Here is a 26,266-nt window from a genome sequence, read left to right on the forward strand (position 1 = left end):
GGGGCGCCTGGGTGGCTCAGTCGTTAAGCGTCTGCCTTCGGCTCAGGTCATGATCCCAGGGTCCTGGGATCGAGCCCCGCATCGGGCTCCCTGCTCCGCGGGAAGCCTGCTTCTCCCTCTCCCACTCCCCCTGCTTGTGTTCCCTCTCTCGCTGTGTCTCTCTCTGTCAAATAAATAAATAAAATCTTAAAAAAAAAAAAATCTTCAGTATCTGTGCCGACGTATTGCCGTTCCAAATTTCCATACTGTCTAATTCAATAAAGGCCACAGCAATAGCAGCTCTGTGAGGTGGGGAATAAGTAGAAATTTTATTATTTAGTCCTGAAGTAAAGACCCATGAAATCCATTCGACTGACGTTCAAATACAATAAGTGAACACAGCATTTTAATAATTCACATGAAGTTCTCAGGTGCTTTGTCGGTGAGAATAATTAACACCCCCGCATCTGTGCACTTGGCAAGCTTCTCCCACAGCCTTCTGATTCGAATTGTGAAAACACATTACCGCAACCTTCTTGCCGACACAGGGCCGTAAAATGCGTAAGTAGGATTCTAGGCTTTGGGCTAATATTAGCATCTGCCTCTGTGGATCCTCCTCATTCCTTCTGCAGCCCCCAGTGGCAGGGTTCTGTGTTATTGCCACGGGTCTTAGGAAAGAACTCATTGCTTTGCCCCAAGGCTGCTCGGTTTCCATTACTTTCCATTTTCTGATGGAACATGAGGAGACTGAAGAAGGACATAATTGAATTGTCAATTCATAAATGATCTGGCCTTGCCAAAGAGAAGATCCTGCCAAACTGAATGACTTATTATTCTCATGTCCCATCACCTCTTCCAGCCTTGGTCTTTATTTAAGCCTCTTCTCCACCTGTCATGACTTTTCCTTTTTCCCTGGAGGCCTTGTTAAAACACAGATTCCTGGGCTCCAGCCTGAGAAATTCTGATTTAGTAGGTTAGGAACGGGGCTCAAGATTTTGCATTTCTAATAAGCTGCCAGGGGATGGTGATGCTCCTGGTCCAAGACTGTAATTTCAAGTAGGCTTGCTATTGCATAGGTTATAAGGATGATTAAAATGCTTGGGGAAGTCCATTCTGGATTATGGTTTTAAGAAGAGGATTTTTATTTATTTATTTTTATTTTTTACTTGTTCATTATTCTTTTCTTCTTGGGAATTTTAACACTATTTTGGTTCATTGAATCCCATATCCTTGTTTAAATTAACAACTCATTATGTTAATAGCACAAGTGCCAACAAAGTATAATATATTAATTAAGTTCCATGAGACAGGGATTTTGTTTGTTCAACTCCCTATCCCCAGGGTCTAGAATTAGAAGGCACACAATAGTCATTCAATAAATATTTGTTGCACAAATGGGCAAAACTATGATGGGTTTTAGCCAGTAGATGGGCTTTAAACCTGGCTTCACGTGATATATTTGACTAATATCCAAGAAGAGGATTTTTAAAAAAATGAGATGTCACCCTTCTGGAGGTGTCAATGAAAACTTACACACCCATGCAAATGTGCAACATATCCCTTCCTAAGCTGAAGTAATTATGAGTGAACTAAGACCATATGATGTGAGGATGCTGTAGAGAGGAAGAGAGGAAAAGCAAAGGTCAACATGGGGACATGGGATGCAGTGGCGTGTTCAGAGCTGCCAAGAAATGACTTGCTGATGAATTCCTCATAGATATTTGCATGTGGTGAATCTCATTTGCTTCTCTGAAAAATGTGGACAGTAAGCATCTCATTTGTGAAGATGAAAGAAATATGGGCTTGGGGTGTCCCACACAATTTCTGGCACGTTGTAGTTGCTCAATAAGGAGTAATCCCAGAAGGCGTCTCCAGAAAAATGGTGACACCGTGCTTCCATTTTCAGGATTGCAGAAGAGATAGGTGACAAAGCTTACAACCCATCTGCACTTGGGGATCTAATATGAGATCTCCAATCCCGGGACCCCTAAAGGGCAATAGCTTCAAACAAGGAGAGAATGAGAAATAAACCCACCGCTCAGGATGGAACAGCACTGAATGAAGGGGATAAACAGCATATGCAAACATTTCTCTCAGATTTCATAACTCCATGTTGGTTCTTCTGTGAGTTTGTAGTGAAATTCACATTGTCTGTAGGGTAAAAAATACCTCAAAATGAGAATGTGATTTAAAAAGTCCCAAATTTTTACTATCCCCAGGTGCTTACAAGAAGAAATGCACTTTTTCTCTGAAGGAATGCAACCTCAAGTCAAGCTCTCCTCAAATTCCTACAGATGAATTAGCAAGGAACATGAATTCACAGCTAAACACACATGTACACATGTACATGCATGAAACATACATGGAAATAGGACAACGTGAGAAGAACCAGAAGAAATAGCAAGTGGCAAAATAATATTTGCAAAACCTAAGTAATTTTGGAATTATAAGTAAAGCAAGTAAGAAAAGAACTCCTTCTAGTATGTTTAAAGAAAAAGTGGTTGAATGAATCATCTTTGTGTTTCCCAATTACTTGCATATAGTAGTAATTACTCAAGTAATATTAGTTGATAGAAGGTCAAAAAAAGATACCTGCTTATGTAGTAGAGATTATCAAAATTAAATGCTTCAGGAATGTTGGGAGATAGTAGTCAATTACGTTCTCCTGGCAACAATCAATTGGCATCAAGGAGTACCTTACCCCTAGAAATTATTAGGTTAGTAATCCAAAACCCTCTCTGAGCCTGCTAGAGGAGCTCTTCTCACTGATCCCTTCACAAAGTTAAATATTTAAGGGAAGTTCTGAAGGGTCTAGGCTCTTTGCTAGCCCTGGGCACATGGGCTTTTAGACTCTACCATAAGCTGCTCAGTCACTTGGCAGTGGAAGAGCAAGAATGGATGCTGCCTACATATATGAGAAATCCCAAACTTTGTAATTGTTAAAAATAGGACATTTTTTCTGAGATTGACTATAGAGATAATTTAGACCGAAATCTTTAAACTGGGATCCACAGGCATTTGGGGACCCATTATTGGGTCCCCAGGGGATCTGTGAACTTACCTATCAAAAAATTTACATATTTCTGGGGAGAGGATCCAGAAATATTATTAGTTTCAGAGGGGCCCATGGCTCCAAAAAAGATTATAGAAAGATTAATTTTTAAAAGATTTTATGTATTTATTTGAGAGAGAGAGAGAAAGAATGAGTGAGAGCTCAAGAGCACCGGAAGGGAGAAGCAGACTCCCCGCTGAGCAAGGGATCATGACCTGAGCCAAAGGCAGATACTTAACTGACTGAGCCACCCAGGTGCCCCTAGAAAGATTAATTTTTATATGTTTTCCCTTTTTATTTTTTTTTCCAAAAAAGAGCCAAATGGAAATTTTATTTTATTTTTATCGAATGTGACTAATTGATTTTTTTATAATTTTTTATTATGTTACGTTAGTCACCATACAGTACATCATTAGTTTTTAATTAATTTATTTTTTTCTGATGAGTGTTCCATGATTCATTGTTTGCATATAACACCCAGTGCTCCATTCAATACGTGCCCTCTTTAATACCCATCACCAGGCTAACCCATCCCCCTACCCTCCTCCCCTCTAGAAACCTCAGTTTGTTTCTCAGAGTCCACAGTCTCTCATGGTTCGTCTCCCCCTCTGATTTCCCCCCCTTCACATCATTAGTTTTTGATGTTGTGTTCCATGATACATTGTTTGCATGTAACACCCAGTGCTCCATGCAATATGCACCCTGCTTAATAGCCATCACCGGGGTCACCCATCCCCCCCCACCCCCCTCCCCTCTAAAACCCTCAGTTTGATTCCCGGAGTCCATAGTCTCTCATGGTTCGTCTCCCCCTCTGATTTCTGCCCCTTCATTTTTCCCTTCCTTCTCCTAATGTCCTCCATGCTATCCCTTATGTTTTCCCTTTTTAAAAAATTGGGGACCTGAGAGCTAGAAAGCTAAAATGATTTGCCCAATGTCACAACTTGATGTGTACATCTGCTTTCTTAGTGCCAGCCATATATATCTCAGGGGACAAGTCTGTCCATTCAAAACTTGTGTCTTTGGTTAAGGCACCTAGAGAGTGGGTCAGGAGTATATCCAATATCAGTATCTCTCTCAACAGATGGGAGTGTCTCTGAAGTTTTCCAAACTTCCTCAGTAACTTGCCAGTCTGAAACTTACTCATATAGAACGTTTCCATTTCCTTCTTTGCAAGGACATTACTGCACAGATGCAAATTTCTCCATTATACTTGGAGTATTCTACCTCAGGCATCCAACCCACACCCCAGACAGATCCTAAATCTCCATCCTCCAGCAGACACATCCTTCTGTTGGTATTTGCACAGGGAACCAAAACAAGGGTTTGGCTTTGGCGGTTTTTCAGATTTGGTCAGACGACTCTGAAATGCATATTGAGGCTGCTGAGAATCAATAATTGCCTTCCCCAAAGAGTCATAATCATCAGGCTTACAATTAGCATTAGAGATACCTTAAAAGACAAGCAACTTTCCCATAGATCTCTTTGCAAGTGGGGTTTGGTAAAAAGAGCATGGATTGGGTATGCTTTTATGTATAACCTAGGCATTGGAAAAGGTCCTCGTTTCATTGAATAGCTGATGAAAAATTTCTGTGCCATAGAGTTCATACGTGGTTTGCCCACTGAGCACTTAGAACTGAAAATAAACATATGTGATCCACTATAGAAGTAATAATACTACTTACCTCACACAGCATTGTTGCAAAGGGGTGAATAACTTATAGTGCCTGAACCTTCCCTCAGGCCAGGACTGACTTTTAGTTAACTTTATATCCAGGGTCTACCAGTTGCCATTTATGCAAGTCTGGCTGATTTACTGAACTTCCTTGGGCATCACTTTCATGATCTGTAAAACGGGAACAACGGCAGTACCAATCTCATTAGAATCATGAGGTTTAAATGAGGTACTAAGTGTAATGTGCTTAGAACAATTATTTAAGTTTTCAGTCACTATTATTGAGGCACCTGGGTGGCTCAGTCAGTTAAGCCTCTGCCTTCGGCTCAGGTCATGATCCCCAGGGTCCTGGGATCAAGCCCTGCATCGGGCTCCCTGCTCAGCGGGAAGTCTGCTTCTCCCTCTCCCTCTGCCTGCCGCTCCCCCTGCTTGTACTTGCTCTCCCTCTATCAAATAAATAAATAAAATCTTAAAAAATATATTATTTTTATCATAACCATTACAATTCATGCTCACAATGCCTATTATTGGCCCTGATATTCATAGACGATCAATGGTATTTTTAAAATTAGTAAATATTGAATAACCAGGTTGGCGCCTGGAACAGAATAGGTGCTCAGTAAATGTGTTTTGACTGAGTGGATGAGCGACTACAGTGTTTGGTGCATGGTAGGCACTTAAAAACTGTACGTAAGGCTGAACCTGGCTGAGGTTATTCTGAAGGCCCTGTCTCCTCCTGCCCACCCTTGGGGGTCTAATCCTCCCTCAGAGACACCAGGGACAGTAGGACACTTGAAAACTACCCAGGCAGCCCTGCTCTCAGCCCTGCCTTCATCAGTGGAACGCCTTTTGGCAAAATGGAAGGGCACACCTGCTGCAAATAGGGAAGAGGAGCACGATATATGGTCCCACGAGGGAAAGGGAAAACTAACCCTGTGGTGTCGGCAGCCCCAAAGCCTGGATGAAAGGTGCCTGGTGGATTTCTCTCCCCAACCACAGTGGCCAGTCTGCCTGTGGGCTCCTCAGCCTCACTCTGGTGAGCCACAAGCAGATGAGCCCTTTGTAAACCACGACCTCCCCCTGATTTTCTACCTCTTGGGCCTGAAGTGAGGGAAGGACTTAATAATACCCCGACCACCTCGGGGCTCCCTCAGTAACTGTGTATGCCTGGGTGAGTTTCTTTCAAATCTGGGTGCCTCACTCACTTCTGAACTGGGGGTCAAGATAGTCCCTGCCTCCACAGCATTGTTGTGATAGATTAAATGTGTTAACACATGTTATGTGCTGAGAACAGTGCGGGGATATACAGTTGACGCTTGAACAACACGGGTTTGACCTGTGTGGGTCCATGTGTGGTGCGCTGTTGTAACTGCAAGTAATCTTCTTAATAACATTTTCTTTTGTCTAGCTTTCTTTATTCTAAGAATGCAGTATGGAATACATAAATCATATGAAATATATGATAATTGACTGTGTTATCAGTTTAAGACTCCTGATCAACAGTAGGCTCTCAGTAGTTAAGTTTTGGGGGTCAGTGACCCAACCCCCACATTGTTCAAGGGCTAGCTGTAGTAAGCTGGAATTCTGAGTAGCAGTTAATACTGGTCTTTACTAATACTGCTGTGTGCAGGACGTAGGATTTGTAGGCCTTGTTTGGGCACAGATGGAGATTACAGTTTCTTAGTACAGAATGGTGTTCCTAGCTCAGACTTTGCAGTTTAAAGTCCCAGGCTTGGTCCCTGGCTGTCCACTTAACAGTGAATGAACTCTGACAGAGTGGATACCTTGTCTGAGATTCGGGTTCACCACCCTACCCTGGCTAAGCCACCCGCCTCCCTTCCCGCAGGGCTCCTGTGAGTACCAGGTAGGACAGTGGATGAAAGGTGTCTTCCAAACCGAGGGGGCAGGACAGTGGGACTGCTCTCCCCCGGACAGTCAGGCTTCCTCCAAACACCCCTGCCTTATTCAGGGGAGATGCCATGTTGGTGGTTGAGAGAAGGAAGGACTCAACAGTCCCTCACAGCCCTGGGATTCTGGGAGGGATTCACTCAGCTCTGGGCTGGGTGTCTTTGCCCGGGTGGAGGCAGCAATTACCATGAGCCTGGTTTTGGGGAGGGAACATCATTTCCTTGAAAGAATCGTGGCTGGTCTCGGAATCGTAGCTTCTTGAATAGGCTCACAGAATGGCGTCTCTCTAGCCAAGCAAAGGATCTTACCAACTCGTCCAGTCTAACAACAGCCATATCTGATTTATCAATACCTACTATATGTCAGGTGCTACTCTGGGGACTAAGGGTACAGCAGTCCCCATCTTCCTGGCACTCAGCTTCTCCTTCGAGCCCCTTCGTCTCAAATGCAGAGACACTGAGGCCAACGACTCAGAGATGGAGGGACTTGTGCCTGTCATGTTTTGATTTTGCAGCTAGCTGGATCCACAGAACAGTTTGCCACTCCCAGCCTGGGCTTATTTCTCTCCACGCAGTCTCACAGACTGAGCAAATTATTCTCCTTTTCTTCCCTCTGAAGTTACCTGTCAACTCCCAGCCTCAAAAGAACATGGTATGCAATGACTGTAAAGGACCATGTACCTTTAGGAGAAGAATGGAATCACTATTTTACACTGGGCTCACCTCCCTTACATTTTGCTGACAGCCTTGTTTTCACCACACAGCTTATTAGCGGGAGAAGATGCTGGGGGCACCGCAGGTAAAGTTGCTGAAAACTTGCTCAGCATTAGGGGTGACTCCACAGCCTCTAGGGCCTCCTCCTTTGCTATTTTCAGTCGCATCCCTTTTTCAGGCTTGTTGCCATGCTTTGGAAAATGGCTAAAGGTTCCGGGGCTTTGTGAGCCTGCCTGAGCTGGTTTCCCCGACAAGATGTGGTTCTGGGCACCGACTGCTCCCGCCACTAAAGGAAAATGCATTTCCCAGGAGAGATAGCCACTCTTCCCTGGCCCTCCTCCTTAGGAATCTTCAGAGGCTTTCAGCAAAGCCTAGAACTAACAGAAAAAATAAACCTATTTTGGACATTTTACTTCTTCAATTTTCATTCCTAACTTAATTTTAAGTGTTTATTTACCAGGAATTTGTTTATATTTCTATATCTCAATGGACACCACTCCTACCTAAAAGACACTTCTCTCAGTCCTACTGCCGCTGTGAGTGGTCTTCATGGTCCAGGGGTGGTGGTACCTGTGGTTTATCTGCCTTGCTCTTCTCAGCCTGGCAAACCCCTAGGGAGGAAACACCATTGGCTCCATTTTACAGATAAGGAAATGGAGGCCCAGAGAAATTAAACCCTTGTCCAAGATTATATGCTCAGTAAATGTCAGGCCTGGGGCCGGAACCCAGGTCTGCCCACCTTCAGAGCCTGTGCTCCTGATTTTCCTGATTACTATGTGTGGCTGGCCCTCTGCAGATTTCTCGTTGGGGGCAGGCAATGAAAGGAAACAGTGTGACGTAGCAGTGAGGGCCAGGCCCCTTCCTGCTGTCTGCACCGTGAGTCCGCTTGTTCCCTGGGTTCCCATGCTGCTCTGTTTCTAGGGTTCAGTTGAGGATCTACTACGTGAGACTTCATTAATGCTGAACCTATTTCAGGGAAACTATCTTAGCGAAGCAGAGCGTACACAGGAGACTATGATAAAAGGTGTAATGATGCTATCCCAAACTTCTTTATTCCCTCCGGTTTCTAGAGGACCACTGCATATGCATATATAATCTTCTTGTATCTTCCTAAGAATCCACAGAGGTTGCCTGGGCACAGCTCCGGGGGCTTCGCTCTGAGTCAGCAGCTTAGGGATGTGTGTTATGCAGGCAAGCGGGGGTGACTCCAAATTACCACTTGCCCCCGTGCCTGCATGGGCCTTGAGTGAGTTACGTCACTCTCTGAGCTGCAGATTCCTCATCCATGAAATGGGCATAATAATACCCTTATAATATAAGATGATGTAAAGAATTCTAGGGGCACCTGGGTGGCTCAGTGGTTAAGCGTCTGCCTTTGGCTCAGGTCATGATCCCAGAGTCTCGGGTTCAAGCCCTGCATCAGGCTCCCTGCTCAGCGGGGAGTCTGCTTCTCCCTCTGCCCCTTACCCTGCTTGTGCTCGCTCTCCCTCTCTCAAATAAATAAATATAATCTTCAAAAAAAAATAAAGACATTTTAGAATTCTTAGGATTATGTCTGCAAAGAGTAGATGCTAAATAAACCTTGGCTGCTCATGTTACTGTTCACCTGATACCATCCATATCACATCACATTTTGATATCCTTTCAATAAAAATATGGAATTCTATGCATCCTCTGTCATCCCCAATATTTTGTATAACCATATATACTTAACAATAATAGTAGTGTTAATAATATAAAGTCACTAGGTCTGTTTTAGAATAACACCAAAAAACAATGACAGTAAAAACAATCAGTATCACACTGAGCATTTGCTAAAATCCAATCTCTGAACTAAATTTATAATTTTAGGAGACACATTGCTGACTCCAAAGTATAAGGTAATCATTGTCATAACTAACATTCATTGGGGTGCCTGGGTGGCTCAGTCGGTTGAGCATCCAACTCCTGACTTCAGCTCAGGTCATGATCTCAGGGTCATGAGATCAAGCCTTTTCAGGCTCTGCATTGAGCATGGAGCCAGCTTGAGATGCTCTGTCTCCCTCACTCTTTCTGCCTCTCCCCACCTCCAGCTTGCACTGTCTCTCTCTGTCTCTAAAAAATAAAAACTAAAAAAACCCCTAACATTTATTAAGCCTCTCCATATTTAGGAAATCTGAAAAAAATAGTTCTGTTTTCTATTTGCCTGTCTTTTTGATACTCATGTCAGTACTTTCAAGAAGCCAAGCACAAGCATCTTATGCCACAGGATAAAATCCCACCCCTATCCCACCTTCATTACTTCCTGGTCATTTGGTTTTGACAATTGTTTAGCCATAAGTTTGTTGTGGGGATTCAAAAAGAAAATGTATAGACAGCGCTTGGGTCATAGGAATACTCATGTTTTAACTGCTATTGGTGTCATTATTATTGTTTTTTTAAAAAAATATTTTATTTATTTATTTGACAGAGAGAGATACAGCGAGAGAGGGAACACAAGCAGGGGGAGTGGGAGAGGGAGAAGCAGGCTTCCCGCGGAGCAGGGAGCCCGATGCGGGGCTCGATCCCAGCACCCTGGGATCATGACCTGAGCCGAAGGCAGACACTTAACAACTGAGCCACCCAGGCGCCCCGGTGTCATTATTATTGTTATAATTATGAAAAAATTGATGGGAAGCAGCAGATCAGCAGGACATGTATATTGAATCATACATGTCCTCAGTCCTTCTGTGTCTATGCAGATGTAACCTAGAAAGAAGGAAATGAAAAGCCATTAAAGCTAGGCAAATGTCATTGTTTAGGTAGCTGTAAACTCCTAAAATACCTCCTGTTTCTCCCCTTTCCAGCAGTTAAATTCTTCTTGGCTGCAGCACTTGTGTGTTTGTGTTTAGGCTCACTCAGACTAAATTTGTTTCCACTGTGAATAGAATGAAATGACATGTGAGAATCGTCTCATCTCTGTTTTCCTTATTAGTTATGTAACATGACATTTTTAAAGAGTGGGGGCTGGGATTTTTTTTTTTTTACACATATCATTTTGTGCATTTCAAAATTAAACAAATAGCCTGAGAACTTCTATCTCAACTATAAAAGTTTTAATAGCTCAGAATATATAAAAAAAATATTAGGAGCACATCATTTGCTCAGCAACACGATTTTAAGTTCTATAAGGAAGGGCCTACTAATATCTCTCTTCCCTTTGTCTAGAGGCTGGGACAGTTTTCTGTATTCATAAGAGGCTTGATAAATGTATAAACTCAGGGTATTAATTTTTTTAGCTGAATAACTGAATAGATAAAAGAATTCATCTTAATACTCATAATGAGGTCTTAGTACTTAGTTTGGCAGGGCTTTAAAAATTCTAGTCTTCCTTTTTTTTTTTTTTAAGGATTTTATTTATTTATTTGAGAGAGAGAATGAGAGAGAGAGAGCATGAAAGGGGGGAGGGTCAGAGGAAGAAGCAGACTCCCTGCTGAGCAGGGAGCCCGATGCGGGACTCGATCCGGGGACTCCAGGATCATGACCTGAGCTGAAGGCAGTCGCTTAACCAACTGAGCCACCCAGGCGCCCAAAATTCTAGTTCTATGATTCTCTGTAGGGTCTGGACAGTATAGGAGCATACTGGCTTATTATCATTAGTGGCAAATGGAAAACAATAGCTATCATGTTTGAGTTCCTACTGTGTGCCAAGCATGTGTTGGAAGTGTTACAGATGGTATCTCATTTAACCCTCACCCTGACTCCATGGGGTTATTATCGTGTCCATTTTATGGGTGATAAAACTGAGGGTCAGAGGGGAGCAGTGGTTTCCAAGGTTACAGAGCTCGTAAGTGACAGGGCTGGCTTTCCAAACCAGGTCTGCCTGACTTTGAAACCCACGTTCTTTCCAGGAATATCATAGCCCTTCTGCCTAGGTCAGCTGGACCTTTTCTGTACCAGGGTTGCATTCAGAGCCAGAACATCTCTAGGAAGGCAGAAAGGCTAAAAATACCCAGCTCCTCTACTCCTTCACTTGCCTGGGGACTGCTTGCAATCCCCAGCTAGTCTCAGCTAGCAATGAGTGCCAGAAAATATCATTAAAATCCCATCAGTCCCCTGGAACAATCAAGTTTTCAGACATATTTGATCTTTGAAAAGCTCCTTATAGATCTGAATAGAAAGGCATTTCATTTGGAAGCCCAGGCCATGTTATATGAGATCAAAGAAGGAAGGAGTTCCCTCGTGGGTTTAAAGATGCCTTAAATGCCAACGGAGCCCAATCTAGCTCCTTTCCCTTTGTCTTCCTTTTTGGGTCAAGGATCAGTTTTGCATAGACACACTGTGGAAACTCAAATGGAAGGCATAGTCCATGAATGAGGTTGCTGAGTTTTATGTGTGACCCACAGTGCCTTCTGCATTTTAATTAGGAAGTTTGGAACTTATGATCATTATTTCTTCCGCTGTGCTCCCCTTGCTTAAAGTTAATTAAGTTTGCTGCTCTCCAGATGCTCCGCTCCCAGTGTCCTGAGGAAGGGAAGCTGACTGTGTGTGAAGGTCCCAGAGCTGATAGGAAGAGTCACCAGATTGTTATTCAGCTGCAGGATGGCCTGGCCTCCTAAGACCTTGCCGCTGTCCTCACAGCTTAACACTGAGGAGCCTCTGACTGTCAAGGACACAGAGACAGTCATTCTCTACTCTGAGTTTCCACAGAATGTGGCCGTGCATCGAGTGAGGTGTTCTCTCTACGTGTCACCACCAGGAGTCACACAGCTATGGCCTGAGTAATAAAGCTAACGTGTGCTGAGCATTTATTCCTTGCCAGGCAGATGGATCTGTGAAACGACTCATGAAATTAACTCATTGCATCCTTTCAACATTCCTACGAGGTAGATTTTATTATCATCCTCATTGTATACTTGAGAAAATGAGACACAGAGAGGTTAGTTAGTTAGTACCTTGCCTATGGCAACACAGCTTATAAGCTATCTATTCATTGACCCAACCAGCTGCTGCCCATTGATAGCCCAAACCACAGTACAAGCACACACAGAAACCTACACCCCTCATCTTCATCTTCCTCAGTGGTGACCTATCCAAAGTTAATAGAGAAAACCAAAAACCAAAACCGAAAACAAATAAACAAAAAGCAAACCTATAAAGATAACTTTGCACGTACCTTCATATCATTTCATGATTAGCAAAGCCTTACTCAGAACTCTCTGAGAGAATGCTAGAACTCTGCTGCCCCCCCAAAATATATGTCATTTAGTAGCCACACTAAAAAAGAAGCAGACACAAATAATTTTAATAATATATTTTATTTAAACTAATAGATTCAACTTATTATCATTTTGATATGCATCCCATATAAAAACTATTAACAACGTATTTTATATTCTTATTAATCATCTAAGTTTTTAAAATCCAGTATATGTTTTACAGCACATCTCAATTTTACACAGCCATATTGCAAATGATCAATTGACACAGTTAGCTAGTGGCTACCACATTAGACAGCACAACTCTGGAAAGTTGCTGGGGGAGGGGTGAATTATTAGGGTTTCCACTCTCAAGGAAACAACAGGGGAAGAGGCAGACAAAACAGTGATGATTTCCGCACAATATGGAAAATACGGTCACAGAGAAGGCACAGAGTATGTTGGGAGGAGGTGGGAGGAACCATAACCCAGCCTGTCAAAGGGGAAACACAGGGAAGGCTTCTGGAGGACCTGGTATTTGACCTGACTCTCAAATGATGAGTAGGAGTAAGTCAGATAAAGGGTTTCAGGAAAAAGGGGATGGTTTTGTGCAAAAGTCTGAGAAAGCATGGACTGCTCAGGGAAATGCACATAGCTGAGTGCATTTGGAGGTGTGAGGGGAGACTCTGTGGCATGATGATAATGGACATGGATTTGAATCATGATTCTATCATTTAGTTGGAAAAGTGACTTGCTTCTGTAAATTTTAAGTTCCTCTTCTGCAAAATGAGAATAATGCCACCTGCCTTAAATATTCTTTCAGGGATTATATCAGCTAATGTATTAAACACTCTTGGCCCATAGTAGATGGCCAAGAGGAAGGGTAAGCCTAATAATTAAGGGAGAATTTGAGACAGATGAGGCTGTAGAAATAAGCAGGAGTGAGATCATGGGAGGTCTCATAGATTGTATGAAAATACTGAGACTCCTGAAAGCAATAAAGAATCAGAGTTTTTCAGCAAGGAAGTGAGACTTTTTGTTTGTCGAATCATTTGTTTAACAAAGTTTCATGAGCACCTACCATGTGTCCAACACTATTCTGTGGACAGAGATATGGTGATGAACAAGTGACAAGTTTTTTTGCCCGGAAGAAGCATAGATTCTAGAGAGATGAGATGGTCTAATACAAGTAACCAAGTCAATAAATAAGATCAGTGTGTTTTAGTCTTAGTATTTCAAGTGGAGTCAGTATTGGAATAAGGGCTTCATCTATCGGATTGCAAATTAATTGAGCAGCTTGAATCAAAAGCTCAAATTTACCCCCAAAGTCTTCCATATTGTCTGGTGTCTGCAGTGACTTGAGGAAGGCCAAGGCTTGGCTCTAGTGACTGTGTGAGACCGATACCTTTCAGGCAACAGTGAGCTGAGGAGAGTTATTAATGAGGACAACCCATGTAAAGAGTTCCAGTTTCCCCTAAGTAGTGCTTAAAAGAAGGATTCTGGCTCTAGGAATCTGACAGACTCAGGTTAGAATCCTGGTTGTACCATATAATGCTAACTGTGGTAGATAGTCTCGAAAAATGGCTGCCATTAATTCTTCCATCCTGTGGAATGTTGTGTCTGTGCACATTGATCCATCCATAAAGAGAATGAGTCTGTTTCCCTTCCTCTTGAATCTGGGCTGTACTGCTTTGTAACTTACCTTGAAATACAAATCAAAACCACAATTAGATACCACCTCACACTGGTCAGAAGGGCTAAAATGAACAACTCTGGAAACAACAGATGTTGGCGAGGATGTGGAGAAAGGGGAACCCTCTTACACTATTGGTGGGAATGCAAACTGGTGCAGCACTCTGGAGAACAGTATGGAGGTTCCTCAAAAAGTTAAAAATATAACTACCCTATGACTCAACAATTGTATGACTAGGTATTTATCCAAAGGATATAGAAACACTGATTTGGAAGGGCACATGCACCCGATGTTTATAGCAGTATTATCTACAGTAGCCATACTATGGAAAGAGCTCAGATGTCCATCGACTGATGAATGGATAAAGAAGATGTGGTGTGTATATTCGATGGAATATTATCCAGCCATCAAAAAGAATGAAATCTTGCCATTTGCAATGATGTGGATAGAACAAGAGTGTATTATTCTAAACAAAATAAGTCAGCTAGAGAAAGACAAATATCATATGATTTCACTCATATATGGAATTTAGGACACAAAACAGATGAACATGGGGGAGGGAAGGAAAAATAAAATAAGATAAAAACAGAGAGGGAGGCAAACCACAAGAGACTCTTAAATATAGGGAACAAACTGAGGGTTGCTGGAGGGGAGGGGGGTGGGGAGATGGGGTAATTGGGGCATGGGCATTAAGGAGGGCACTTGATGTAATGAGCACTGAGTGTTATATGCAACTGATGAATCACTTAATTCTGCAACTGATGAATCACTTAATTCTACCCCTGAAACTAATACTACACTGTATGTTAACTAATTAGAATTTAAATAAAATCGTGAAAGAAAAAAAAAAGAATTTGGGAAAAATGATGTCCTCCTAGTTCCAGACATATGACACTTTCAAATATGCAAAGAAAAGCATTGACAAGAATAAAAATCCACTCGTTGTGAAAACCAACAAATTAACAATAGAAAGAAACTTCCTCATTCTCACAAAGGGCATTTATAAAAAATCTACAGCCACCTTTGATCTTTGCTGAAATATTAAATCAATATTAAATCTTGATCAATATTAGATCAATAAAGATGGAAAGATGCCCATTCTAACCTTGTCTATGTAACATTGTCCTAAATGTCCTAGCTGTTACAATAGTTCAAGTTAAAGAGATAAAAGATATAAAAATTGGAAAGGAAGAATGAATACTCTCTTCAGAATTGACGTAAATGCTTATATTGAAAGTTCTAAGGAAAATAAAAAACAACTACAGGAAATAATAAGTGAATTTAAATCAATCCTATGTTTATTTACTAGTGGAAAATATTGGAAATAAATTTAAAGAGCAATTCCTTTGGGGCCTCTGGTTGGCTCTGTCAGTGGAACATGTGACTCTTGATCTCAGGGTTGTGAGTTCAAGCCCCATGTTGGACTTAGAGCTTACTTTAAAAAAAAAAAAGCAATTTCATTTATAGTAACATCAAATACATATGTATATAATGCTTAGGACTAAATTTAACAAGCGACTTCTTTACTGTAGATGATAGAATGCTGCTGAAGAAATTAAAGAAGGCTTAAATGTTCATGGATAGAAAGGCTCCATATTGTTAAGATGTTAATTCTCTCCAAAAAGATCTACAGATAAATGTATCCCAAATCATAATCACAGCAGCTATTTTTTAGAAAATTGAGAAACTGATTCTGAAATTTATATGGAAAAGCAAAGAACCTAAATAATCGAAATCAATCTTGAAATAGAACAGTGTTGGAAAACCTACACAACTAGAGTTGATGATTTATCATAAATATACAGGAATCAAGGCAGTGTAATGCTAATATAAGGGCTGGCTCATAGATCAATAGAGCAGAACAAGGACACAGAAAAAAATCCACACATGGATTTTTTTCCCAGCAAAGGCATTAAAGAAAACAAGTGGAGAAAGGAAAGTCTTTTCAACAAGTCAAGTAAGAATAACTGCTTACCCATAAGAAAAATAATGAAGCTCAATCCTTGTATAAATCGCATAAAATTTTAGAGTAAAACATAGTGGAATGTCTTAATGACTTAAGGGTAATAAAATATTCCTTAGAAAAATAACAGAAAGGAATAACCATGAAAGAAATAAGAGCTAAATTGGAGTTCTTCAATATTAAAAACTTCTGCCTGTCAAAAGACAGCATTTAAAAAATGAATAGGCAAGCCATAAACTGGAAGAAAATGCTCACAAAATGTCTATCTCCGGCAAAGGACTGGTATCTAAGCTCTATAAATAATTCTTGCAGCTCAATAATAAAAAAAATTGGGTGAAAGACTTGAACAGACACTTCACAAAGAAAGATATATGAATGGCCAATAAACACATGAGAAAGTGCTCAACATCATTTGTCATAAGAAAATACAAATTATAGCCACAGTGGAATGACTACAGGCCTCCTACAGTGGTTAAAATTAAAAGGACTAACACCAAATGTTGATGTAGTTTTGGAGCAAATGGATCTCTCATTTGTTGCTGGGAGGAATGGAAATGGGATGGTGACTTAAGAAATGCTTGCACTGCCTCTTACGTAACTGAACATACACCTATAAGAAAGGAAAACAGAAGCTGACCAAAGACTGGTACTAGAAGACTTAGAAGCTTTATTCTTTTTTTTTTTTTAAGAGAGAGCAAGAGCGAGAGAAAAAGTAGGGGGAGGGGCAAGGGGAGAGAATCCCAAGCGGACTCCTGGCTGAGCACAGAGCTCATCCCTCGGCTGAATCCCACAACCCTGAGATCATGACCTGAGCTGAAGCCAAAGGTCAGACGCTTAACCGACTGAGCCACCCAGGCGCCCTGCAGGTTTAGCCTTAATTGCCCAAACTGGAAACAGTCCTGGGGTCCACTGAAGAATGAATAAATGAAGGTTGGTATGCTCACGCAGAATACTACACCGCAATTAAAAGAGAAACAAACCACTGGTACACGCCAACTCAGATGACTCTCAGAAACAATATCATGACTGAAATAAGGCTCAGTCGTAGCAGAATACATACTATGTGATTACATTTAAACTCTAGGCCAGACAATAATACTCTGAGGTAGAAAAAAAATCTGAATAGTGGTTGCCTCTGGTAATGAGACATGAGAGTAGCTACTGACTGAAGCAGCATAAGAAACTCTTCTGGGGTGAAGGCAGTGTTCTGTATCTTGATAGGAATTTGGGTTTTAAGGGTGTACAGTTTTGTCAAAACTAGGCAAGTGCATAGTTAAGAGTTTTGTGCTTTATTGTGTATAAATTTTACATCAAAAGAAAAAAAAAACCATAAACACGGAACTGTAGTTTGAAGCTGTACATCCTGCAGTCTTTAGGAAGAAGTGTTCTGATTTTGGCAATTTACTGTAAAATGTGTCAAAAATGAAATGGTTTGATGAATAGATCAAAGGATGGAAATTAAAGCCAATATAGCATTACATTGATGTTCTGTGGGTGGATGGCTGGGTGCTAACTATAAAATCACTTCAACTTTCCTGTGTGTTTGAAAATTGTTATACCTTTAAGAAGCCAAGCTTCTTTAATGACCTCATGGAGTAACAGCATTGCCTGGATCAGTCACTGTTACGTTGACTTAATAAAATCGGAGGGCCTTTCCTTGTAGCCAAGCAAGGAGTGTTAAAAGTGACTACAGGTGACCCTCAAGAAACTATTATAAACAATAAATGAGTCTTCTGTTTTATTCCTTCAAGTCAATCTGTAAATTTTTACTTAAATAAGAGAATTATAGTTTGTGGTAGAATAATTATCATAGATCTTCCCAGTCACTTCACTTCCTTTGTTTGCTCTTCTGCCATCCAGGGATAATAACATACTCTTTTTACATTTAGGTTTAGGCTCTTTGAGAAAGTCAAATGTGTCTGGGCAAAAAAAAAAAAAAGTAATAATAAAAATAAATAAAAATTGAAAAAAGCAAATGCAGCCTATTATCAGAATTATGAGAATTATGTACATTCAGATAGACGAGGGATGGGAGAGACCAAGTTTCCTTAATTCTCAGTCCTGGAGACATGACTGTATATGGACACACCACAGCAGCACCGTCAAGCCTGTCCTATGACAGAGGAGGAAAGGGTTGGACGCCTAGAGTCAAAATTATGGAGAATTATGCTGGCCAGGAAAGCCAGGTTCTACATGAGTCCTCTTTCCTCTGGGCAGCTGGTGTCACACGTGGGAGATGTTGAAAGGCAGTAAGGTTCTTCTCCCACACTCTGAGGGGAGAAACTGTCACTCTGATTCACAGCCATCTCTTCCGGTCCTCCTGCTGTCGGGTCAGCTCGGCCATACATGGCCCTGGTATGGAGGGCTAATGCAATCTCCTCGTGTGAAGATGTGAAAATCTGCAGTACTGTCAAAGAAAGTGTTTATTTAATGCAAAGTAGCATCCAGTCCTTTAAGTATATCCGTTATTCAACTGTCGTACTCTTGGAGATTTTTCTTTGTAAAGATCTTTTGGGAGGAAACACTCATTTGCAACCTGTTGATCTAGCAGCAGGTACTTCAGTCCTGTGGGTTTGCCAAGGGGAGAATCCCAAAGACTTCTAGGGCTCTAAGAGTTTCATTCAAAGATGGCCAACTTGACCAGTGAAGGAGAAGAAATGTATCACTCAACAAAGAGATAAACATTTCCTCTAAATGATAGTACTCCTCGAAATGATATTGCTTTAAAGCATCAGTCGGACTCATCAATTAACTTTACAGGTGCTTGTTTAATCCATCTGTCCTAATTTCACTTTAGGCTTCTTAAAGGAACAATATTACTTTTAATCATAACAGAATACAGCACAACAGTGGTATTATCTTCTCTTATTCCCTTTTCAAAGGCTGCAACAGTTGTGTACATGGATGGCTTTTGGACAAAGCAGTCATTTTTAGTTTAAAAAGAGGTTCATCAGCTATACCTAATACGCACTCTTTGAACAAAAGTTGACAGATGACTCAGTAGAGAGGGAGTCACCTGAGACATGAAGTCTTCACATCTCAGGGATTTAGGAAAAGATGGCCCTGGGAAATTCCTGGCGTACATAATACTCTACTCTTTTTCAAAGATTTTTTCAAAATGTATTGATTTGCTTCATGATAATAAATCTCATTTTAACTTCTTCTCCTAGTCATTGTGATGTTCACAGACTCTCCTACCCACCTATCCGTTTAGTTATTCATTTTGCAAACCTTTACTGAGCGCTCAGTATGTAAGCACTGCATGAAATAATGGGGATTTGAGAAGGGGTAAGACATCATCCCTGTCTCCCAGGAGCTCATTTTCCAATTGGGGGAGTGACACATAAACAGTAAATGATGATAAAATGTGAGGTTTATAAATTTCATGTGGCATTTTATACTTTTTCAGATGAACAAGGCAGTCAAGGAAGCAATTTTTAGTCCCATTTTATAAATTTATAACACACTGAGGCCCAGGGGTATGACTTCCTGAAAGTCACACAGCTAGTTAGCAGTTAAAACTGGAAGTAGAACTCAGGCCTTTTCCTTGCTAACCAAGGCCTTTTTTCTGTCAAAGCCCAGTGTCTATATTTAGTGATTATGCTTATTGCCTGAGTTAACTTTGAATATCTACTTTGTGCTTAAAAAAGAACCCAAATCATTTTTGCTTCAAGAAAAAAGCTGACTTTCCTAATTGCAAGCTTAACCAAGTACTAGAGTATATATGTCTTGTGCATAGATCATTACCAATTAAACTGTGTAGAAGCAGCTGATGTAGCTAATCTTGTAGGAAGTAATATGCAAAATTGAAGCTACACTCCTCTGGGTGCTCTAGAAAGGGCCTCTAGACGAGTAAATCCTAGACAGAGTTCCTCATTTCCTCAACACACTTATTAATATATCCCCGGGGTAAAAACCTTCTGTACCCAACCTCTAGAACAGGCTGGCCAGGTAAATCCTGTAGACCAAACCCAGCCCAACTCAACTTTTATAAATAAAGCTTTATTGCAAACACTCATGCCCATTTGTTTACAAACTGTCTATAGCTGCTTTCATGCTTAAACAGCAGAGTTAAGAAGTTATGACAAAAGTCATATGGCCCACAAAGCCTAAAACATTTACTGCCTGGCCCAATACAGAAAAAATTTGTCAAGTCCTGCTTTGGAATAAAATGTTTTTTCAACTTTCACACTATACAGTGATGAGTGAAACTGGTGCGTACTTTCTGGAAAGCATTCTGACCATCATTATAAGAAAGTAAAAATGTATGTGCTTTTTTAATAACTCCTCTCCTGTACAACATAGCCCTGCTTGACCAGTGATAGGGCAGATGCAACTACTTCTGAGCACTTACTGTATACCAAGCGTGATACTAAGCACCGTACAGGTGGAATCTCATTTAACCTCCCAACTGAGTAAGTAAGGTAAGTGTACCAATGAGAGAACTCAGTTTTGAAGAGGTTGATTTTCCAAGGTCACCCCAATAGTAAATTACAGAGTATTTTGGTACTCTAATTGTAAAGCCAAATGATGTTAAACACCATGCGGCACTATGGGCAAAAAAAGAAGAGGTGTAATGATTATCTTCTGCTGTGTAACAAATATGCCCTAGTGGCATAAACAGCCATTTTATTGTGCTAACTATTTTGTGGTTTGGGAATCTGGGCAGAGCACAGTGAGAATAGTTCATCTCTGTTCCATAATGAGTTCAGCTAGGTTTCTCAGATGGCTTGAGATATGTGGGAAAGCATGCTTGGTACCATGTATCTGGAGTCTCAGTTCTGGCTGTTCGCTTGATTCCTTGGTTTTACTACACTTGCTTCTATGCAAGCTAAAACGTTCAAGGTGATGTTATTCACATGTCTAATGCCTGAGCTGGGATTGCTGGAACAGCTGGGGATAGCTGATGATCTCCCTCTCTTCGCAGAGCCTCTTTGCATGGCTAGTTTGGGTTAACAGAGCAATTACAGAGTATTCAAATGTGGCTGCTGAGTTCCCCCAAAGGGAACCTTTCAAGAGATAGGAAGTGGAATCTCCCGGTTTCTTCATTTGTGCCCATAAACTGGTGCAGCATCATTTCTGCTCTATTCTACCGATTGAAGCAGTCACAGAGCCCACCAAAATTCGGGGAGCAGAGGAGGAGAGCCAAAGAATTAGCGGTCATCTTTAATCTGTGATGGGGTTTTCCAGAGAAAATATGCTTTAGAAACATTGGACATCATTGCCTTTGGGTGACTCACAGTGTACATTTGTCTATTAAAGATTGTGAGAATTCCCAGAATGAAAAACCTGTTTCCCAAATATATGTGAACGTGGAACCTTAGTTTTGCAGCACAATTCTTACTATCCTATGGCACTCACTTCATGAAATACTTTTGTAAGGAAATAATCTGAAGTGGGATAGTGTCTTATGCACAAAAATCTTCTTGGCACTATCATTTGTGATATGTTAATGTTGCAAACAACTCTATGTTAACTATCTAATAGTATAGAAATAGGTAACTAACGATCCTGTAAGGTGTTATATAGGTCTTAAAATGATCTTTACAGAGAATTTTCCTATCTAAAATTATGTTTACATGGCAAGATTCTTGTGCATATTTTGTTCTGTTTTTGCTTTGTTTTATCTGAACTCTTTAAGATAATTGTAGTTTCACATGCACTTGTAAAACATAATACAAGAGAGACCCTCTGTACCTTTCACCCACTTTTCCAATGGCAGTATTATATTCAACTAGGGTATAATATCCCCGCTGAGAAGTTGGTGTTGACATGATCCACTGACCTCATTTGGATTTTACCAGTCTTCTGTGCTTGTGGGTTTAATTTTATGAGATTTTGTAGCATGTGTACATCATGTTAGCACCACCACAGTAAAGGCTTAGGACATGTTCAACCTAAGGATCCTTCCTGTTAGCCCTTCACAGGCACAGGCACCCCCTCGCCCCTCCTCTCCTGGTGACCACCGATGTGTTTTCCATCTCTGATAGTTTATCATTTCAAGAATGTTGTATAAATATGTATGATATGTAACCTTTAAGATTGACTTTTTTCTCTCCACATAATTAACTTGAGATTAATCCAAGTGTTTGCATGTATAATTAATTCTTCCTTTTTATTGCTGAGTAATATTCTGTGACATGGATGTACCCCAGTTGGTTTAACCTGAAGAATATTTAGGTTGTGGGCGCCTGGGTGGCTCAGTTGGTTGAGCGACTGCCTTCAGCTCAGGTCATGATCCTGGAGTCCCCGGATCGAGTCCCGCATCGGGCTCCCTGCTCAGCAGGGAGTCTGCTTCTCCCTCTGACCCTCCCCCCTCTCATGTGCTCTCTCTCTCTCATTCTCTCTCTCAAATAAATAAATAAAATCTTTAAAAAAAAAAAAAGAATATTTAGGTTGCTTTCAGCTCTTCACTGTTATACAGAAAGCTCCTGTGAACATTTATGCACTGGTTTCTGGACGAATGTAAGTTTTCATTTTTCTAGGATAACTGCCCGAGGATGAAGTTGCTGCCTTGTATGGTTGTACTTTTAAACACAAAACCCCCAGCAGAACTGGATGTGAAAACTATGTAAACATTTATGGTAAAATACTGGGAACAAATATATCTAAAATACTAATAATGGCTACTGCTTGCTGATAGATTTACAAATAACTTTAAAAAGCTTTTTATATTTTTCTAATTTCCAAATTTTCCTAACAAATAGAAATTACTTATTAGATTTAGAAAGTTTTTTGAAAAACAAAAAAGAAATGCAGGTAAGAATAGAAGGAAAAGTGCTGAAATACTTTAAGTCACGTTCTGAATAATGAGACTAGATTATTTCATTCTTCTTTTAGATGTTTGGAGTTTCCAAAATTTGTTCAATGAGTATTTGTTACTCTTACCTAAAATAAGGATAATATATTATCTGTTTTAAATGTTGAAATTGTTCCTGTAGACTATATTCAGATTTTAGTCTCTGTTTTTCCAAAGATCTATAGCAGTTTATAGCAGTCTTCAGAATCTGATTCTTTGAAAAATTCTTTTTTTATTTTAATACAAGATCTGTTTCTATTTCTTTTGTTTCAGTAGATATCTCATGGTACCCATTACTCTTCTCCTAAATTCTCCACATCAAGCCAGAAATAAACTTCAGATCTGTTGAAAATTAGTTACAGTTGTTTGGTTCGATCTTTTGCCCTTAACATTAAGAAGTTAGAATTTTCCAAAAATGGTAGCAGCAAACAGTGTTTTAGGACATCCTGATGTCTTAAGTGTAGTGGAGTCAAAGAATCTAAAGGCCAAAAGAACAACCAACAGGTTCCTTTTGAGTCTTTCTGTCATTTCCTTCTCTTACCTCCCACATAAACGGGTCAGCCTCTTTACTCAGGGTTCTGTCCCCAAGCTATTAGGGACTAATAATAATTTGATAGTTACCTTAAAATAAAACTTCATAAAAGTTTGATGTTCCCAGGGCTGAGTTTCTACAGTCTGGTTTCTGTCATACAAATAGAATATCTTACCTACCGGTGACATTAGACTCTGAGACACACCTTTGTCCAATCTTCAACAACATGCTTTCTCCTACCTTCTATCCTCGTGAGGTAGGTAGATTTCATTTGGGATTATTTTAAATAAAAAGTGTACTGAACATGGGTTATTTTCTCTTTAGAGAAAAGAAAAAAAAGTTGAGCTCATGAAAATTCAGACTTTGAGTTTACAGGTATTGATGTATTAATCCTCATCCCAGGACCCTAAGCCCATCTCTGCTTTGTAGCTAATGGAAGAGATGAGCAGTGTGCTGAAGACCCAGGGAGGGTTAAGTGGCTTCGACAGGGGCGTAAGAAAATCAATGACTCTGAATTTGTAATTTCCAATTCCCGTGTTTGTGCTCAGAGAGTCTGGCCTTTGAGGGCAGGTCAGAGGAGAAGGAGCCTCTATACTGTACAGTGACATCTGGTTAGAAGAAGTGACACTGACACTAGTTTGGTTTGTGTTCTCGTCATGTCATTAACCCCCATGCAGAGATACTATTATTGCCACTGAATTGTCATTGGGCCAAAAAATAGAGTGACGCACGGAAGGTAAGGTAAATTACCTCATCAAGGCAGGCTCTCCTAAATCAGTTTACCGATTCTGTCAGCGGCAATTCAAAATTCTTTCCAAAATGGGCTCTGGTGCTTCCAGCATATGACTCCAGAGCCCAATTTGTAATTCCAGGGGCCAAAGGGTAAGCATTCAGCCTCATTGAGACATGAATTATTTTTTCCCTGGTGCTTTTATTTTTTTCAAGAAATATTTCAAGTAAGGGAGCAAACAGTGAATGCTTGTGGAAAACTTTTAGTTGGCACAGGCTAAAGCTAATTAAACTGATGAGTAACTCTGGATTCCCAGATTCCAAATCCCATTTCAAATGTGCTTTCCCAGGGAAGATGGTTCTGAGCGACGCATTATGAAATGTCAGGAATCTCTAACCAGGATTCACCGAGCCTTTCCTTCCTCCCCGCCTCTAGTGAACATTCATTGAGCACCTGTCAGTCTGTGTCACACAACACCAGGCATTGTGGTCAAGAGCGTGAATAAATACACTATCCAAAGGGTCAAGAGCATGAATAAATACACTATCCAAAGGGACAACCAGCCTCCACATTCGTTGTTTCTATGGAACCTTGTAAAAAGTTTTCTTCCTGTTCCCAAATTGGATATTCCTCTGAGAATGATCCTTTCCTCATTTAGACTGAATTTTTACTCTACACCCAGCCCTGGGATGGAGCATGTGACCTAGACCTCAGGCAATCAGTGTGCCTCATTGCTTTGGACCGACTCAGTAAGAAGCATGAGCCCCAACCAGTGCCAGTGCAAAGCAATGAAGTTACCATGGTAATGAGGAGAAAGAGCTGCTTCCTCTTGCCATTAGAGGGAAACAAGAGACAATGGCTGGAGCTGTGGCAGCTGCCGTTGAGCAGTGGTTCTGAGAATGTAGTAAATATTAAGGATGAGGTCAAGAAACAGAGAAAAACCCTATCCTGTTGACATCATATGAACCTTGAATTAAACCATCTCTGAAGGAGAACTATTCCTAAACCATCTCTGAGGGAGAACTATCCCTAAACTGATGTCCCTTCAGTTTTGTGAGCTGATAATTTTTTTCTGAAGTCTTTTTGAATTGGGATTTCTATCATTTAAGCAGTCTTGACTAATATACATAAGAACAGAGACACCATATGGTGAGTGCCATAGCAAATATGTGAGCTAAATAAAGCCAGATTTCAGGGGATGGAGGGATTCCTTCCCGCAGGGCATGGGGAAAGGGGGCAGGATACTAAGAAGAGAAGATGACACTAGTCCTTTGTAAACTCACCATCCCTGAGTTATTTTTTTTTTTAAGATTTTATTTATTTGAGAGACAGAGAGCATAAGCAGGGGGAGGGTCAGAGGGAGAGGGAGAAGCAGACTCCCCGCCAAGGGTGGAGCCCAGTTTCGGGCTAGATCCCAGGACCCCGGGATCATGACCTGAGCCACAGGCAGACACTTAACCAACTGAGCCACCCAGGCTCCCCTGCCATCCCTGAGTTAATCCAAACCTTGTAATGATGTTGATAGTGAGTGAACCATTTCCACATTTTTAGGATCTGGCCACAAATTATCAGTCCGGCAGAAGGAAAAACAGATTAGGATTTAGATTGGAGGACTGATGCATAAAAATCTATCAATCTCAAAATTGGCATTGAGTACCTACTATGTTTTCTTACTGTTTTTAGAGACAAGATAAGACAGATCTTTATAAAGCCTTTTCCCCATCTACAGCCCATTTCCTTTATTCCAAAATTTCTTTGGGGGAAAAAATCTTTTCTTCTCTTACTTGGCTCAGGTGGTTGCGTGGGCCTGACCCCACACTTGGAGCTCCAGGGTGGGCACATGACTGAAGCCTATTCAATGCAGAGCTACCCACCCTGGGACATGTGTAGGAGTGCCTGGAGAAGGTCACTGTGCCCTGGACTTGTTGCTGTGAGGATGTGAGCACCAGTGATGAGTCCCCCTGGAAATAGCAGAGAGGAAAGCAGATGTGAGACATACAGAGACTAGACCCTAAGGGTATCTTTGGAGCTCCTGGATCCAGCTGTCCCTGTCCTAACCCAGGGCTCTG

This window comes from Leptonychotes weddellii, chromosome 7 (assembly GCF_054177405.1).
Source record: "Leptonychotes weddellii isolate Sample4059 chromosome 7, ASM5417740v2, whole genome shotgun sequence".
Taxonomy (NCBI): Eukaryota; Metazoa; Chordata; class Mammalia; order Carnivora; family Phocidae; genus Leptonychotes; species Leptonychotes weddellii.